The following is a 15,826-nucleotide window of genomic DNA, read 5'->3' as shown; positions in this document are numbered from 1 at the left end:
AACGGGGGACAAAGAAATCTGGCAGATGGGGCTGGGAATAAAGCATCAGCTTTATCACTTCGTAGTAAAAAGCAGAGACATTACTTTGCCAACAAAGGTCTGTCTAGTCAAAGCTATGGTTTTTCCAATAGTCATGTATGGATGTGAGAGTTGGGCTATAAAGAAGACTGAGCACCGAAGAATTGATGCTTTTGAACTGTGGTGTTGGAGAAGACTCTTGAGAGTCCCTTGGACTGCAAGGAGAACCAACCAGTCCATCCTAAAAGAAATCAGTCCTGAATATTCATTGGAAGGACTGATGCTGAAGCTGAAACTCCAATACTTTGGCCACCTGATTCGAAGAGCCGACTCATTGGAAAAGACCCTGATGCTGGGAAACATTGAAGGCAGAAGGAGAAGGGGACGACAGAGGATGAGATGGTTGGATGACATCACCGACTCAATGGACATGAGTTTGAGTAAGTCCTGAGAGTTGGTGATGGACAGGGAGGTCTGGCGTGCTGCAGTTCATGGGGTCGCAAAGAGTCGGATATGGCTGAGCGACTGAACTGAACTGAATAAAAATACATGGTGGGTTTTATCAAAGCTTTTTTGGTCTCTATTGACATGATCGTGTGACTTTTCATTTTTAGCTTATTAACGTGATAAATTACATCAATTGCTTTTAAAACGTTAAACCAACTTTGCATTCCTGGGATAAGTTTGCCTTGGTCATAATATGTGATTCTAGGTACATATTATTGGATGCAATTTGCTAAATTCTTGTTTAAAGCCTTTTCACCTATTCATAAGAGAGGTTAATCTGTACTTCCTCTCTGTGATGTCTGTGTCTGGTTTTGGTATCAGGATAATGCTGGCTAGAGTGAAGTGAAAAATATTCCTTCCTCTTCTATTGTCCAGAAAAGTCTGGGTATAATCCGTATTATTCCTTCCTTAGATTTTTGGTAGAATTTTCCAGTGAAGCCACCGGGGCCTGAATTTTCCGTTTGAAGAGGTTTCAATTCAGTTTCTCTCTTAGATAGAGGACATTACTCAGAAAAGAGAGTCTTTTTCATCTTGAGCTTTGGTATTTCATGTCTTTCAAGGAATCTGTCCTTTGTAGCCAGGTTGTTGAGATTATTGACATGACGTTATCCATACCATTTCCTGTTTTCCTTTTAGTATCTGTGGAGTCTGTAGTGGTGTCTCGACTCTCATTCCTGATGTTGGTAGTACTGACAGGCTTTGCCCAAACACTATCTCCTACAAAATAGTAAAGACATGCTGAACCGACTTCTCCAGTAGCTACTTCACATTCTCTCTGGAACCCCTAACATCTCCCATCCTTCCCTTCTGCTTGTACCATCTGGTCCTTCACCCAGTTGGGCCCCTAGGATGGCTGAGCAAGGGAGGACCGGGTATGGCTGCGTTCAACAAAGTTCAGTCAGTTCAGTCGCTCAGTCATGTCCAACTCTTTGGGACCCGATGGGCTACAGCACGCCAGGCCTGCATCACCAGCCATCACCAGCCCCCAGAGTTTACTCAAACTCATGTCCATTGAGCCGGTGATGCCATCCAGCCAGCTCATCTTCTGTCATCCCCTTCTCCTCCTGCCTTCAGTCCTTCCCAGCCTCAGGGTCTTTTCCAATGAGTCAGCTCTTCGCATCAGGTGGCCAAAGTATTGGAGCTTCAGCTTCAGCATCAGTCCTTCCAATGAATATTCAAGAATGATTTCCTTTAGGATGGACTGGTTGGATCTCTTTGCAGTCCAAGGGACTCTCAAGAGTCTTCTCCAGCACCACAGTTCAAAAGCATCAATTCTTCCGTGCTCAACTTTCATTATAGTCCAACTCTCACATCCATACTAACCAAAAGATGAAATTAAATGGCTTAAACAAATCAGCAGTTTACTTTCTCAGGTAGAAGATGTCAGGAGGCATGAGATCAGCAGAGATCCCAGAGCCTGCTCTCTTTCTGCTTCAACATACTCAGTGTGTGGTATCTGTCTTCAAAGTCACAGTCTGGCTGCTGCAGCTCCAACTAGCACATCTGCATTCCAGCCAAGAAGAAGGGAAAAGCAGAGGTTAAGGGGTGAGCACCTGCTGTCTGTCCCCTTTAGAACATTCCTAAAGTTCTACTTGGGTAGCTCCACTCTACTTCATGGCCACACCTGCAGCTCCAGTGTGACCTGCTTCTCCCTTCAGCCTGTCTGCTGGGGTCCCAACCAAGCCCACTCATTCCTCAGCTCAACTCCACCCCAGACTTCTGCACCCCATCTCCTTCCCACCAGAAGCTCAGAGGATTATCCTCACTCCCCATCACTCTACAGGCCCCAAGAAAAGAGGCTCACCCAGGGTCTCCCAAAGTTGGTGCCCCAGCAGGGTGACCTCCCCAGCAGCTATTCCCATGCAGAGCTCTAGCTGCCTCCATCCACCTGGCTCTCTCAAGATGACATTCCAAGAGACTGGTTACAGGGTCCAGGGCCACCCAGTAAACGACTGGATGAGTCATCTCAAGGAGGATGCCAGGCGCGCCTGGGTCCTGCTGCCCACGGGGGTTCTCTCAACCACTCCCCTAGCACAGGCCAGACATGGTGCCGAGCATGGGGATTCAGCAAAGGGACAGTGCTTTAGTCCCCAACGCAGCGGAGGGTGGGAGCTGCTGACCCTTGACCTTGCTCGTCTCCTGGGCTGAGGGCACACCGGGACAAACGACCCATAGCATGGGCCCATCCTGTCCTACCCTCGGGCCGCCGGGCAGGAAAGACCTGGAGGAAGTCCTGGATGACCCTCCAGTGGCCCCTCCGCCTTCTGCCACCACCCCCAGCCCCCTGCTCACAGGCAAGGAGACTGAGCGTCCCAGAAACACCTTGTCCATGCTGAGGTGGCCACAGGCCTCTCTGTGAGCAGAGAGGCGTCCACACCAAGGACTACTTTGCACCCCTGGTCGTCTCCAGGCCTCCCCACCTGGGGAAGGCCCTTCCTCACTCTGCAGATGAGAACTTGTACAAGTTCTAGAAGGCACTTCAGACCCTGAGCTCTGCTGTCCCGCCCAGAACCCTCACTCTCCGCCCGAGCGCCCCTCGCCGCCCCCTGGGTCAGGAGGACCTCGACAGGCTTCTTGCTCCCCTTCTGCCCTAACACCCAGCTGTAGCCTGGATGGACAGAGTCAGGCCAGAGAGGCCAGCGCAGGAAAAGGGCGCTGTCAAGGCGAAGAGATTCCTGAATGCGGCTCAGTTCTTGGAAGTCACTTTTTCCTTCCCTCTCCCCAGGCACCCGCCCTCTTCATGTCCTGCCAAACGCCTGTGCCTCATGTAAACCCTGAGCCATGGAGCCGCCTCCCAACATGGGCCTGCTGTTGACGTGGCCCCCGAGCCTGGCCACCGCCAGGAGGGCGAGAGAGCCCATGCAGGGGGAAGCTAAATTGCCCTGGCCCAGCCTCCAGCGGGCATGTCTTTGAGGGTTTTCTGGGCTGGGGAAGCTGGAGATGGAGCAGGGCAGACCCCCTCAGTGGCAGCTGCGGCTCCCCTCTGTTGTCTGGCTCCAGGGGTGCACAGACCCTGCAGAGACTTCCACCCCAGCGCCCACCCCCAGCAGGCCTGCCTACCCCCACCTCCTCCCTGCCGATGGGGCATGCTGCCCTGGCACCCACCTGTGCAGGTGTAGGCAGAGGGTCTGACCCAGGTTGCTCAGAGTGCATGGCAAGGCCAGGTGTCTGATCCCCGGGCTTGCTTCCTCTCCAGCTGTGGACTCTTGGGGGCTGAAAACAGCCTCTGAAGGAGCAGGAACCCAGGAGAGTGTCCACATCAGAGGATACCTGAGCTAGAAGAACCAGAGAGTCCCCTGGCTTGCATGGTCCTCAGGGGAGGACTCGGAGGCCCAGAGAAGCTGGGGGACCCTGCCTCTCACAGCAGGTTGGTGGCAGGGCTGGGGCTTGCCTGCCATTGACTGACTTCCAACCCAGGAGACCCTGCACTTGGCTGGCCCCTCCCTCTGCTCCCTTCCTGACGCCAGGGGAAGGGAGAGAACTTCTCCAGGGCCTGGCCCTGATCACTACTGGAGAGAAATGAATTTCAAAATACATTTCTGGATGAATCATTGCACCAGGAAACCTCGAAAACTGCCCATGTCTGCTGAAGGCTCTGTCCTGCTGTCTCCCTTATAAAATCCTGGAAAGAACTCTCTGCTAATGGTCCATTTGGAAAAAACGCTGTGCGGCTACAGCGCTAGGGCCACCCAACCTGTAGAGCCGCGCAGAAGGCTCCTGGTAATGATGGCTGAGCCCCCAGGACTCAGCACCTTCTGCAGTTGCTGTTCAAGTCCGTTCTCTTCCCAGACGGTAACGAACCGGGTGACGGGGCCTTGCCGTCAAGAAGAGGCTCCACTCTCACGCCAACCCCCTTGTGCAGTGCTTAAAATCTGCTAGGAGAGGGAGGCAGAGCTTCTCAAGGAATCGCTCGGTGTGCTGGTTACACTGTTGCAAGGTTTGTTATCGGTCAGTCACCAAGCGGTGCTGGACTCTTCGCGACCCCACGGACCGCAGCACGCCAGGCTTCCCTGTCCCTCACCGTCTGCAGGAGTTTGCCCAAGTTCACGTCCATTGAATCGGTGACGCCACCCAACCATCTCAACCTCAGTAACCAGCACGACTGAGCACTTTCTTGAGAAGTTGCGAGGTTACATTATCGCAAATGTCACTAGGGACCCCACAAAGAATAACACAGTGCACAGTACGTGAGATGTTCCTGGTTCAAAATCTTTTTAAAAAATTTTATTTATTTAAATATTACAAAAACAATTTTACAACATTGTGTGGGTTTCTGCCATACAACAATGCGAGCCGCCCATAATTATACCTACGCCCCTCCCTTCCTCACCTCCCTCCCCTCCCCCACCCCATCCCTCTGGGTCATCACAGAGCATCCGTCTGGACTCCCTGCCCTACACAGCAACTCCCACCAGCTGTCCAGCTTGCGCCTGGTGTATGTGCTGACGTGCATGTGTCATGCATGTGTCGATGCTACTTTCTCTGTCCCACTCTCTCTCTCTTGTTGAACTGAAGGAAGAAAGCAGGGAGGGTGGTAAAGAGGAGGGAAGGAAAGAAAGAGGGGAGGGAGGGAGAGGGGAGGAAGGGAGAGGGGAGGGAGGGAGAGTGAATGGGTGGACGGACGGCTGATGGGTGGATAAAAGGATGGATGGATGAGCGGGTGGGTGGGTGGATGAGTGGGTGGGTGGATGTGTGGGTGGGTGGATGGGTGGGTGGACGCGTGGGTGGATGGCTAAACAGGCAGATGAATGGATGGCTGGGTAGGTAGATGGATGAATGGGTGGATGGATGGATGTTGGATGGCTGGAAAGATGGATAACTGTGTGGATAGATCTTGTGTTCCCACAACGTGTGCATTTGTTCATTCAGTCACTCATTCCATTAATACAAACATTTACTGAATACCTATTAAGTACCAAATCCATTGCAAACGCTGCGGATGCAGGGATAATCAGGAAAGACAGACACTGTGTCTATGTTTCTGGAATTCACAGCCTGGAGCCAAAAGGGGAATAAGAAGTCAGGCTCCATTTCCACAGAAGAAATGTAGAAGGCAGTTTCCCATTTACATAAGCCAGTGACATCCAACCTTGACTGAATTCATCAACATTTGTGTCATGAACAAATCTATCCACACAGTCATCCATCTTTCCAGCCATCCAACGTCCATCCGTCCACCCATCCACTCATCTGCCTGTTTAGCCATCTACCCATGCGTCCACCCACTCATCCATCATCAGTTGTAACAAAAGGCAGCGTGGTGTGCTAGAAGGAGCCAGTGCTCTGGAGTCTGACTGGGTTAAATCAACGCTTTGATGATCAGGTTAAATCAACGCTTTGATGCTTACCTACTGTATAGCACGCACAGGTCAGTTCATTTCTCTTGGTCTCAGTTTCTTCACCTATATCGTGGAAGTGAAAGTGAAAGTCACTCAGTCGTGTCTGACTCTTTGTGACCCCATGGACCATACAGTCCTTGGAATTCTCCAGGCCAGAATACTGGAGTGGGTAGCCTTTCCCTTCTCCAGGGGATCTTCTCAACCCAGGGGTCGAACGCGGGTCTCCCACATTGCAGGTGGATTCTTTACCAGCTGAACCACCAGGGAAGCCCAAGAATACTGGAGTGGGTAGCCTATCCCTTCTCCAGTGGATTTTCCCAACCCAGGAATCGAACTGGGGTCTCTTGCATTGAAGGGGGATTCACAGCTGAACTATCAGAGAAGCCCATAGAAGTAACTGTCCCCATTTGCAGGGCTGTCATGAACCCCCCGCCCCCAGGCCCCCCTTCCCGTCCCATCCCCCACCCCAGCAACCACCCAATCGCTTGCAATTTGCTGTCTTCATGCTGCTGGGCTGCCCTGGGCTATTGGAGGGGCGAGAAGCAAACCCTGCTCCCCCTTTCTCCCCACCCATCATTTCTCGCGTTGGCCCTCCTGCCCAAGGTGTAAAGAGTCATGAAACGCCCTCAGAAGGCTCAGAAACTAAAAGGAAGATTCAGAAACCGAAAGACAGGACAGGGCCAAAGGGAGAGAATTGAAACGTGTCCGATCAGCCAGATATCACGTGGTCCAAGGGGAGCCGCCTCCCAAAGCTAAGCCCTCTTTCCCACTCTTTTATCTTCGGAGGCAGCCTCTCCACCTGCAAACCTCTGCCCGCGTTCCCCCATCTCTCAGGGTCACTCTGGACACGGCCCCAGCCCGCTCCCGGGCGCTCAGTGACCTTAGCTGTACTAGGCCTGCAGCTTCGCAGGAGCCCCAGCCTCCGGGACGCTCAGGCCTCTCAACTCCGGACCACTCGCCGTCCTCTGCCAGGGACGAGCCATCTTCCTGAGGCTGACCCCACTGGGCCAGCGTGACTCTGAGTTGGCCCTGGCTCAGAGCCATCTGCAGACCATTGCTGCTGGTCGGGAAAAAAGACGCAGAGATCGAGAGTCGATAGAAACGTTTGTGACAGTTTGACAAAGCGATTTTATGTCTGTTGTTAAATTTTACCTTTAAATAATTTTATCCACTTTTAACTGCTGGGTCTTCGTCACTCCAAGAGCCTTTCATTGCGGCAAGCAAGGGCTGCTCTCGACTCGGGGTTCGAGGGCCTCTCATCGAGCTGGCTTCTCTTGTTGTGGAGCAGGGCACCCCGGGCACGTGGGCTTCGGCAGTCGCGGCTCCGGCTCTGGCGCGCAGGCTCAGTAGCTGTCGTGCGCGGGCTTAGTAGCTCCGCGGCATGTGGAACCTTCCCGAGTCAGGGATGGAACCTATGACCCCCACCCCCCACTACACGAGAAGGTGGACTCCTTACTCCAGAGCCACCAGGGAAGCCCTGTTGCTAATTTTTTTTTAAATAATGATCTTTAAATGGGCCTGCCTTTTGAATGATTCTCTTTTCATTTCATTTTCTAACAGTTTATTATATTTTAAAGTATCGGTCTGACAGATTGGGAATTTTTTAAAATGGTTCTTCCCTACAGATCATTTGAGAAGGGCTGATCTGAACGTATAAGGGAAAGAGGATCTATTTTCCTGAGGGTCTATTTTCCTCCCGGCCACCGCGTGGGGACACAAGCTTGTTTTAGAAGAGGCAGAGGAACCAGAGATCAAATTGCCAACATCCGATGGATCATCGAAAAAGCAAGAGTTCCAGAAAAACATCTATTTCTGCTTTATTGACTATGCCAATGCCTTTGACTGTGTGGATCACAATAAACTGTGGAAAATTCTGAAAGAGATGGGAATACCAGACCACCTGACCTGCCTCTTGAGAAATCTGTATGCAGGTCAGGAAGCAACAGTTACAACTGGACATGGAACAACAGACTGGTTCCAAATAGGGAAAGGAGTACGTCAAGGCTGTATATTGTCACCCCGCTACCCTGCTTATTTAACTTATATGCAGAGTACATCATGAGAAATGCTGGGCTGGAAGAAGCACAACCTGGAATCAAGATTGCCAGGAGAAATCTCAATAACCTCAGATATGCAGATGACACCACCCTTATGGCAGAAAGTGAAGAGGAACTAAAAAGCCTCTTGATGAAAGTGAAAGAGGAGAGTGAAAACGTTGGCTTAAAGCTCAACATTCAGAAAACTAAGATCATAGCATCTGGTCCCATCACTTCATGGCAAATAGATGGGGAAACAGTGTCAGACTTTATTTTTCTGGGCTCCAAAATCACTGCAGATGGTGATTGCAGCCATGAAATTAAAAGATGCTTACTCCTTGGAAGGAAAGTTATGACCAACCTAGACAGCATATTGAAAAGCAGAGACATTACTTTGCCAACAAAGGTCCATCTAGTCAAGGCTATGGTTTTTCCAGTGGTCATGTATGGATGTGAGAGTTGGGCTATAAAGAAACCTGAGTGCCAAAGAATTGATTAACTGTGATGTTGGAAAAGACTCTTGAGAGTCCCTTGGACTGCAAGAAGATCCAACCAGTCCATCCTAAAGGAGATCAGTCCTGGGTGTTCATTGGAAGGACTGATGTGGAAGCTGAAACTCCAATACTTTGGCCACCTGATGTGAAGAGCTGACTCATTTGAAAAGACCCTGATGCTGGGAAAGATTGAGGGCAGGAGGAGAAGGGGATGAAAGAAGGTGAGATGGTTGGATGGCATCACTGACTCAAGGGACATGGGTTTGGGTGGACTCCGGGAGTTGGTGATGGACAGGGAGGCCTGGCGTGCTGTGGTTCATGGGGTTGCAAAGAGCTGAACACGACTGAACAACTGAACTGAACTGAACTGATCTGAACGTATAGGGGAAAGAGGATCTATTTTCCTGAGGGTCTTCCTGAGGGTCTATTTTCCTCCAGCCACCACATGGGGACTCAGGGTCTCTCATTCTCAAACAGAGCCAGGTTCCTTCCTGTCGGCCCACCCCTCCCCCATTCCCAAACTTCCCAGCTCCAGGACTTACTGGAAATAAAACCCAGCTTATATCAAGAGTCCTCCTTAACAGCTGCTCCCTGTGACCTCAGAAGCCCCAGCAAACCTTCATGATGACCGTGCAAGAGACCGCCCCCTCGCCCAGTCAAGTCAGAAGGGCGTGGAGGCCAGGCGTCAGCAGCAGAGGCGGGGGCAGGGTCTGCCCATCTGTCTGCAGGGGAGGAGCCAGCCTCTCCACCACTCACTCGACTTCAGTAGAAGAAAAGCAGGCTGTTTACAAACAGAAGATAATGTTGGTGCAGATGGCGGCCGAGTGGAGTGGGGGTGGGGAGACACGGGTGGCCTGCACTGTATTCATGGTCACGAGACCCGAGGCCGCACAAGCGTCTGTGCCGGTCAGCGTGTCAGCCCCCAGGGGCGCACTGGTCCCCTGCAGGCGGTGGCCACAGTCCTGCCTGCTCGTCTCTGAGAGTCAAGACAGCCCGATCCTGTCAATAAATGGTCTCGTGCAAAACAAGCCTGGTGTGCTGCAGTCTGTGGGGTGGCTGCAGTCCGTGGGGTGGCTGCAGTCCGTGGGGTCGCTGCAGTCCGTGGGGTCGCTGCAGTCCGTGGGGTCGCTGCAGTCCGTGGGGTTGCTGCAGTCCGTGGGGTCGCTGCAGTCTGTGGGGTCGCTGCAGTCCGTGGGGTGGCTGCAGTCCGTGGGGTGGCTGCAGTCCGTGGGGTCGCTGCAGTCCGTGGGGTGGCTGCAGTCTGTGGGGTCGCTGCAGTCCGTGGGGTGGCTGCAGTCCGTGGGGTCGCTGCAGTCCGTGGGGTGGCTACAGTCCGTGGGGTTGCAAAGAGTCGGACACGATTCAGCGACTGAGCAACAACAACAAAGCCACAGTGTCTCCTGCACCCTCCGAGCCCCTGCCGCGTGCCGGGCTCTGATCGGGGTGGGGGAGCTTGTGTAGCGCCCTGGAGACACCGGGGAACCCGAGGCTCAGGAAGGAGATGTGTTTTTATCCGAATCACAGAGCACTGAACAAGCCTTAGTGCTGAGACTGGGACTTGCAGTGCTGGTGGCAAAATCTTCGTGTTTTTAGCCAAAAGGCCCCTCTCACAAGCACAGTAAAGCCGGCCCAGAGCGTGGGGGTCCTGGCTGCGACGCCAGCCAGTCTATCAAGCGTCAGCTGGACAAATATTTCTTGAGCCGCCAGGACATACCAGGCCCTGGGCTGGACCCCTGGGGTACCGTCCTGCTTCCAGAACCAAAAGTGAACCAGCTCAGACCATCCCACCCAGGGAGGGGATATTTGAGCCAAGGCTGAGGGGAGCAGAGAGTGAGCAGCTTGAGTACTTTGGGGAAAGGAATGCGGCAGCACCAACTCCCAGCCCAGCCCCAGCCTCCTTGAGGCTCATTCCACGGTCACCTCCTCCTGGAAGCCTTCCCTGATTCATCCCTCCTCCGCCTGGGTCAGGCGCTCCTCCGGCTCCCACAGCTCTGTGTTCTCTTGTTACTTTGTCTCTGAGTCCCCACCAGCCTGGGAGCAGCTTGGAGACAGGGGTTCGTCTGCAGTACTGTTTCCGAGCCTGGAGCTGCCAGCCACCAGGCACCCCTCACTGGTTGGTGAGCTCCTAATGGTCAGCTTGGCAGGGTTCAGCTCGGATTCTTCAAGATGGCTTCCTCTGAGCCTAGAATAGGACCCAGCCAGGGTAGGTGTTCTGAGTTGTTGTTGTTTGGTTGCTAAGTCATGTCTGATTCTGTGTGACCCCAGGGACTGCAGCACATCAGGCTTCCCCGTCCTTCACCATCTCCCAGAGTTTATGATGCCATCCAACCATCTCCTTCTGTCCTCAATCTTTCCCAGCATCAGAGTCTTTTCCAATGAGTTGGCTCTTCGCATCAGGTGGCCCAAGTACTGGAGCTTCAGCTTCAGCATCAGTCCTTCCCGTGAATATTCAGGAGTTCTGCATTTGTTGAAGAAATGAACTTGGAGTCCTGGTGCGCGTGGACAGGCATCTCACGTGGTCCTCCTGACACACCTGTGTGCTGGAGGGTCTGGTAACCGTGCAGGCTGAGCTAGGGGGTGTGGTTGGTCCATTTCTTCAGTTCGGTTCAGTTCAGTCGCTCAGTCATGTCCGACTCTTTGCGACCCCATGAGCTGCAGCACGCCAGGCCTCCCTGTCCAACAGGGAGCCCATCCCGGAGCCCACTCTGGACCAACTCCCAGAGCCCACCCAAACTCATGTCCATTGAGTCGGTGATGCTATCCAACTATCTCATCCTCTGTTGTCCCCCTTCTCCTCCTGCCTTCAATCTTTCCCAGCATCAGGGTCTTTTCAAATGAGTCAGCTCTTCGCATCAGGTGGCCAAAGTATTGGAGTTTCAGCTTCAACATCAGACCTTCCAATGAACACTCAGGACTGATCTTGCAGTCCAAGGGACTCTCAAGAATCTTCTCCAACACCACAGTTCAAAAGCATCAATTCTTTGGCGCTCAGCTTTCTTTATAGTCCAACTCTCACATTGATACATGACTACTGGAAAAACCATAGCCTCGACTAGATGGACCTTTGTGGACCTACCCTTCCTGACTGAACAGCTGGATGAGGTCTCATGAAGAGGCCACACACCTGAAGCCACCACCCAGATCGGAAGTCGCAGACCGGAGCTCTGAGGCCTCCGCCCGCCTCCCGCGGTAGTACCATGGCTCCCCAGCAGTAAGCGTGTCCTTCCTGCCGCAGACGGCCTTGCCTGGGCGGGACCTTCGCGAAGGCAGCACGCGACACGAGCCTCCGTCCGGCTGCCCACGTGGCCCTGTGCCCAGGACCCACCCGCGCCATTCGGGGTGCCACGTTAAACTCCTCCGCGGTCCTGTCGCAGGTGTGTCGGCTGCTCGCCGTTGGGAGCCACTCAAGGGGCTTCCAGTGGGTGGCTCCTGTGTGTTTCCGCTGGGTGTCCACCCGGGCACGGGCGTGCCAAGTCAGAGCCCAGCGCTGGGTGTCCACCTGGGCGTGGGCGTGCCGAGTCACAGCCCAGCAGATGCTGCCAGACGGGGCGACCAAACTTTGGCTCAGAGCACCAGAACCAGCTTCCCCCAGCGGTGACCTGTCTGCACATCTCAGGTCTTCCTTCCGGGGGGACGGTTACTGACCCTCGGCGTGGTTCGATCTGTACTTCCCCGAGGATGAACAAGCTGAGCGCCTGCTCAGGCTCACCAATTGAATATCCTCTTTGCTCAGGTGTCTTGTGTGTCTGCTTTATCTGCTTTCTTCCTTCATGATTCGTGGTTGTTCTCTATTCTAGATGCAGATTTTTTTTGGTCCCACGTAAGTTCTGTGAACATCTCCATCTTTGGCTCACGGGTTCCTGGTTCCGAGCCTAGAAGAGGACCCCGCCCGGAGCAGGCATTCCACTGAGTTGTTGTTCAGTCTAAGCTGTGTCTGACTATTGGCGACTGCAAAGCCTGCACGGGGCTCAGGGCGCCGTGGCCCCCTGCTCACGGCAGGGCAGGGCAGGCCCCGTTCTGCCTCTTTCAGAGGGAATTGCCCTTTTTCAGGGCCTCCCCTGGGGAGTCCATTCCCCTGTCCAGCCCAGGGCACCAGGGGTACAAAGGGGGCCCTTGCTGCCAGCTGGGCTGGCTGGCTGGCTGGCACTGCTCCCACAGCTCCCGAGGGATTGGGACTCCCATGTGAGCCCACCCGAGACCCCTCTCTTGCCTGATCCCTGGCCCTGCCCAGTCCTGACATCACCAGGATCCCGCCTCACGCTCCGTGTCTCAGGGACCCAGACCCCTGCTAAGCCCAGGCTGAGTGTAGAGGTCACCAGGGCCTGTCTGGTGTTAACCATGTGCCCCTTGCGCTGGGTGGCCCAGAGGTCAGCGGCTGCGGCCCTCAGCTGTCCTGCCCACTGGGACACGCAAGGATGGGGGGCAAAATCTACTGAGAAGTACAGGCTCAAGCCGCAGGCGCCCCTCCCTCCTCACCTCCTTGGGCCCCCTTCATGGGAGGTGCTGGTACTCAGGACGATGCAGAAACCCCGCTGCTAAGGCTAGAGTTCATCTATGATTGCTTTGTGCTCCTTTGGTTAACGCCAGGAGAGGTGTGATCACAAAAACCTCAGGCTTATCTGCCTTCTGGTTTCTGTGGAAACTCCAAAGGCTCTGGGTCACGTGCTGGGGAGAGAAGTAGCTGTCTGGGCTCCCTCTGAGCCGGCCGGCTGCCAGCCCTTGAGGGCATTGCAGGATGGGTTGCGAGGCTGGCAGGCCAGCGCCTAGGCTGGGAAGGGGCAAGAGCCCCGGGGGACCTGGGCAGCCCAAGGCCCTAGAAGTGACTGGCCTGGAGAGGGGCTCTTCCCTCCACTTTACAGGTGAGCAAACTGAGGCTCGGAGAGGGGAAGGGACACTTGCCCCAGACCCGGCGGACCGGAGTCTCAGGGCCCCGGGAAGCCTGTGTTGTGGGCACCTTGCTGGGAGTCACATCACAGTGGCTGTCCATCTACTGAAACTGTGTGACCTCGACCTCGCTCGGGGCTGGCGGGGTGCAAACAGGCCTCCCCTCCACCCAGTGCGCCTGGGGCCCGAGTGTCCGCCTGCACGCCAGTGACTGGAGCCACCTTCAGATATGTCGGAGGCCTCACCCCCGACTGGCGAGGGGGCTCCAGGGCTCCTGCCGCCTTCACCCGCCCAGTGCCAACCCAAGGCCACAGGCAGAGCCTGCAGCGCCCCCCGTCCCCTCAGCCCCCGGACGTGGGTCAGCAGCAGCCTGAGTTACCAGGACGTCACCTTCCTGCCTCTCCCAGCCCCGTGCGGCTCCACTGCAGGCATTTGGTGCTGGAGGCAGGTGGGCGGTGTTAGGGGTGTGCTGTCCCCAGGCTGGGCTGGGGGAACCGGTGTGGTCACAGCTCCAGTCCTGCCGGGCTGACCCCTTGACTGGGCGCCGGGTGGGCTCTGAAGGCAGCTCCACCGGCTGCTGTAAGGGGAAGCCGCCGGCACCAAGGCCCGCCCACCCCTCTCACCCCCACCCCCAGGCTGCAGCCAGGCCCTCAGTGAGCCCTTGAGTTGGGGTTTTCACTTGTGCCAGGGAAGGGCTCCCAACACCCCTAGCTGGGCCCCTGCTGGCGCCTGGGGAGCACGGGGAGGCGGGCAGGCTCAGAGAGGAAGCGCCTGGCCCGCTTCCCTGGGCACGCTCACAGGGACCCCAGCAGGGGGAGGGACCTGAGGTTAAACCAGGCTAAGGGAGTGCTGAGCGCCCTGGGGCGCTGGCCAAGGATGGCTGGCGGTCCTTCCCGCTCTTAGGCAGCCGCCGGGCAGGCTGAGAGCTGGGCTCCGCTTTGTTTTTAGTGGCGTCGAGTCCCCGTGGTTTAAACAGACTGTTTTAAGAAACGGGGAATTTGGGTAAAAATCTGGGGCACTAAGGATACAGAAGTTCCTTCCAACCCCTGCTGTTGAAGAGTCAGGGATGGGCTGTCTGGCTCTGTGACCCACTCCCCCCATGGCTCCTGGACGTCCCTCTGGGCGCCCCTCTCCTTGTGAAGTGCCTGTGAGGGCAGGGAGCCCTCTCTTTTCATGACCTGTGCGCACTCCAGCCAGCCAGCCTCGGTGCGGCTATTTCCTGTGTGGCCTTTGGCAAGTGTCTCACCCTCTCTGTCTCTGACGTCTTGTCAACATATAGAGTGATGACAAGGACAGCCCTGGGAGGATGAGAACCCGGCTAGGCCAGATCCCTGCTCCTCCTCTGCGCCAGCTCCATCTCACCCCGTGACCATGCCCCGCCACACTGCTGCCTCTCCAGGGCCACAGAGGAGCCCTGGGGGGTCTCCACCCCCCACGCCTGACAAGCCGAGCCTGCAGCACTGCCGCTACCCCCACTCAGGGCAAGCACCCGCGACCCGTCTTCCTGGGCAGCAGAGACGTGCCCTGCCCCTCGGCAGTGGGCACAGGACGCTGCCAGCCTTTCTGCCCAGGGACCCCCAACCCCCACATCCCTTGCTCAGAGTCCCACCGGTGAGTCTGTTGCTTCAGGCTGGTTCCCCAGTGTCAGACCCTCAGGCCTGGTCCCATGGGCTGCGGGCCGGGCAGGTGTGAGGTTGGGACTTCAAGGGAGAACTGTATCAGGTGCACTTTCCTGCTGGCTCAGACAGGCAGGAATCTGACTGCAGTGCGGGAGACCAAGATGAGCCAGAGAAACAACCACCTCAGATATGCGGCTGACACCACTCGAATGGCAGAAAGCAAAGGGGAACCAAAGCGCCTCTTGATGAGGGTGAAGGAGGACAGTGAAAGAGCTGGCTTAAGACTAAATACTAAAAAAAGAAAACAACTAGGATCATGGCACCTAGCCCCCTTACCGCATGGCAAATAGAAGGGGGAAAGGTGGACACAGTAACAGATTTCCTCTTCTTGGGCTCCAAAATCACTGCAGATGGTGACTGCAGCCATGAAATCAGAAGACTGCTTCTTGGCAGGAACACTATGACACACCTAGACAGTGTGCTGAGAAGCAGAGACGTTACGCTGCCAATAAAGGTCTGTACAGTCAAGACTACGGTCTGGCCGACGGTCACGTACGGTTGTGAGAGCCGGCCTGTAAAGAAGGCAGAGCGCCGGAGAACTCATGCCTTCTTCCTGTGGTGCAGGAGAAGACTCCTGAAAGGCCCCTGGACAGCAAGGAGACCAATCCAGCCAATCTTAAGGTGGATCAACCCTGAATACTCCCTGGAAGGACTGATGCGGAAGCCCCAATATTTTGGTCATCTGATATGAACGACTCATTGGAAAAGTCCCTGATGCTGGGAAAGAGAGAGGGCAGAAGGAGAAGAGGGGCTCAGAGGATGAGATGGCTGGACGGCATCACCGATGCAATGAACATGAACTTGGGTGAAGTCCGGGAGACGGTGAGGGGCAGGGAGGCCTGGTGTGCTGCAGCCCATGGGGTCGCCAA

Source organism: Bos indicus, chromosome 6 (assembly GCF_029378745.1).
Source record: "Bos indicus isolate NIAB-ARS_2022 breed Sahiwal x Tharparkar chromosome 6, NIAB-ARS_B.indTharparkar_mat_pri_1.0, whole genome shotgun sequence".
Lineage (NCBI taxonomy): Eukaryota > Metazoa > Chordata > Mammalia > Artiodactyla > Bovidae > Bos > Bos indicus.
Note: the sequence above shows the minus strand (reverse complement) of the source record.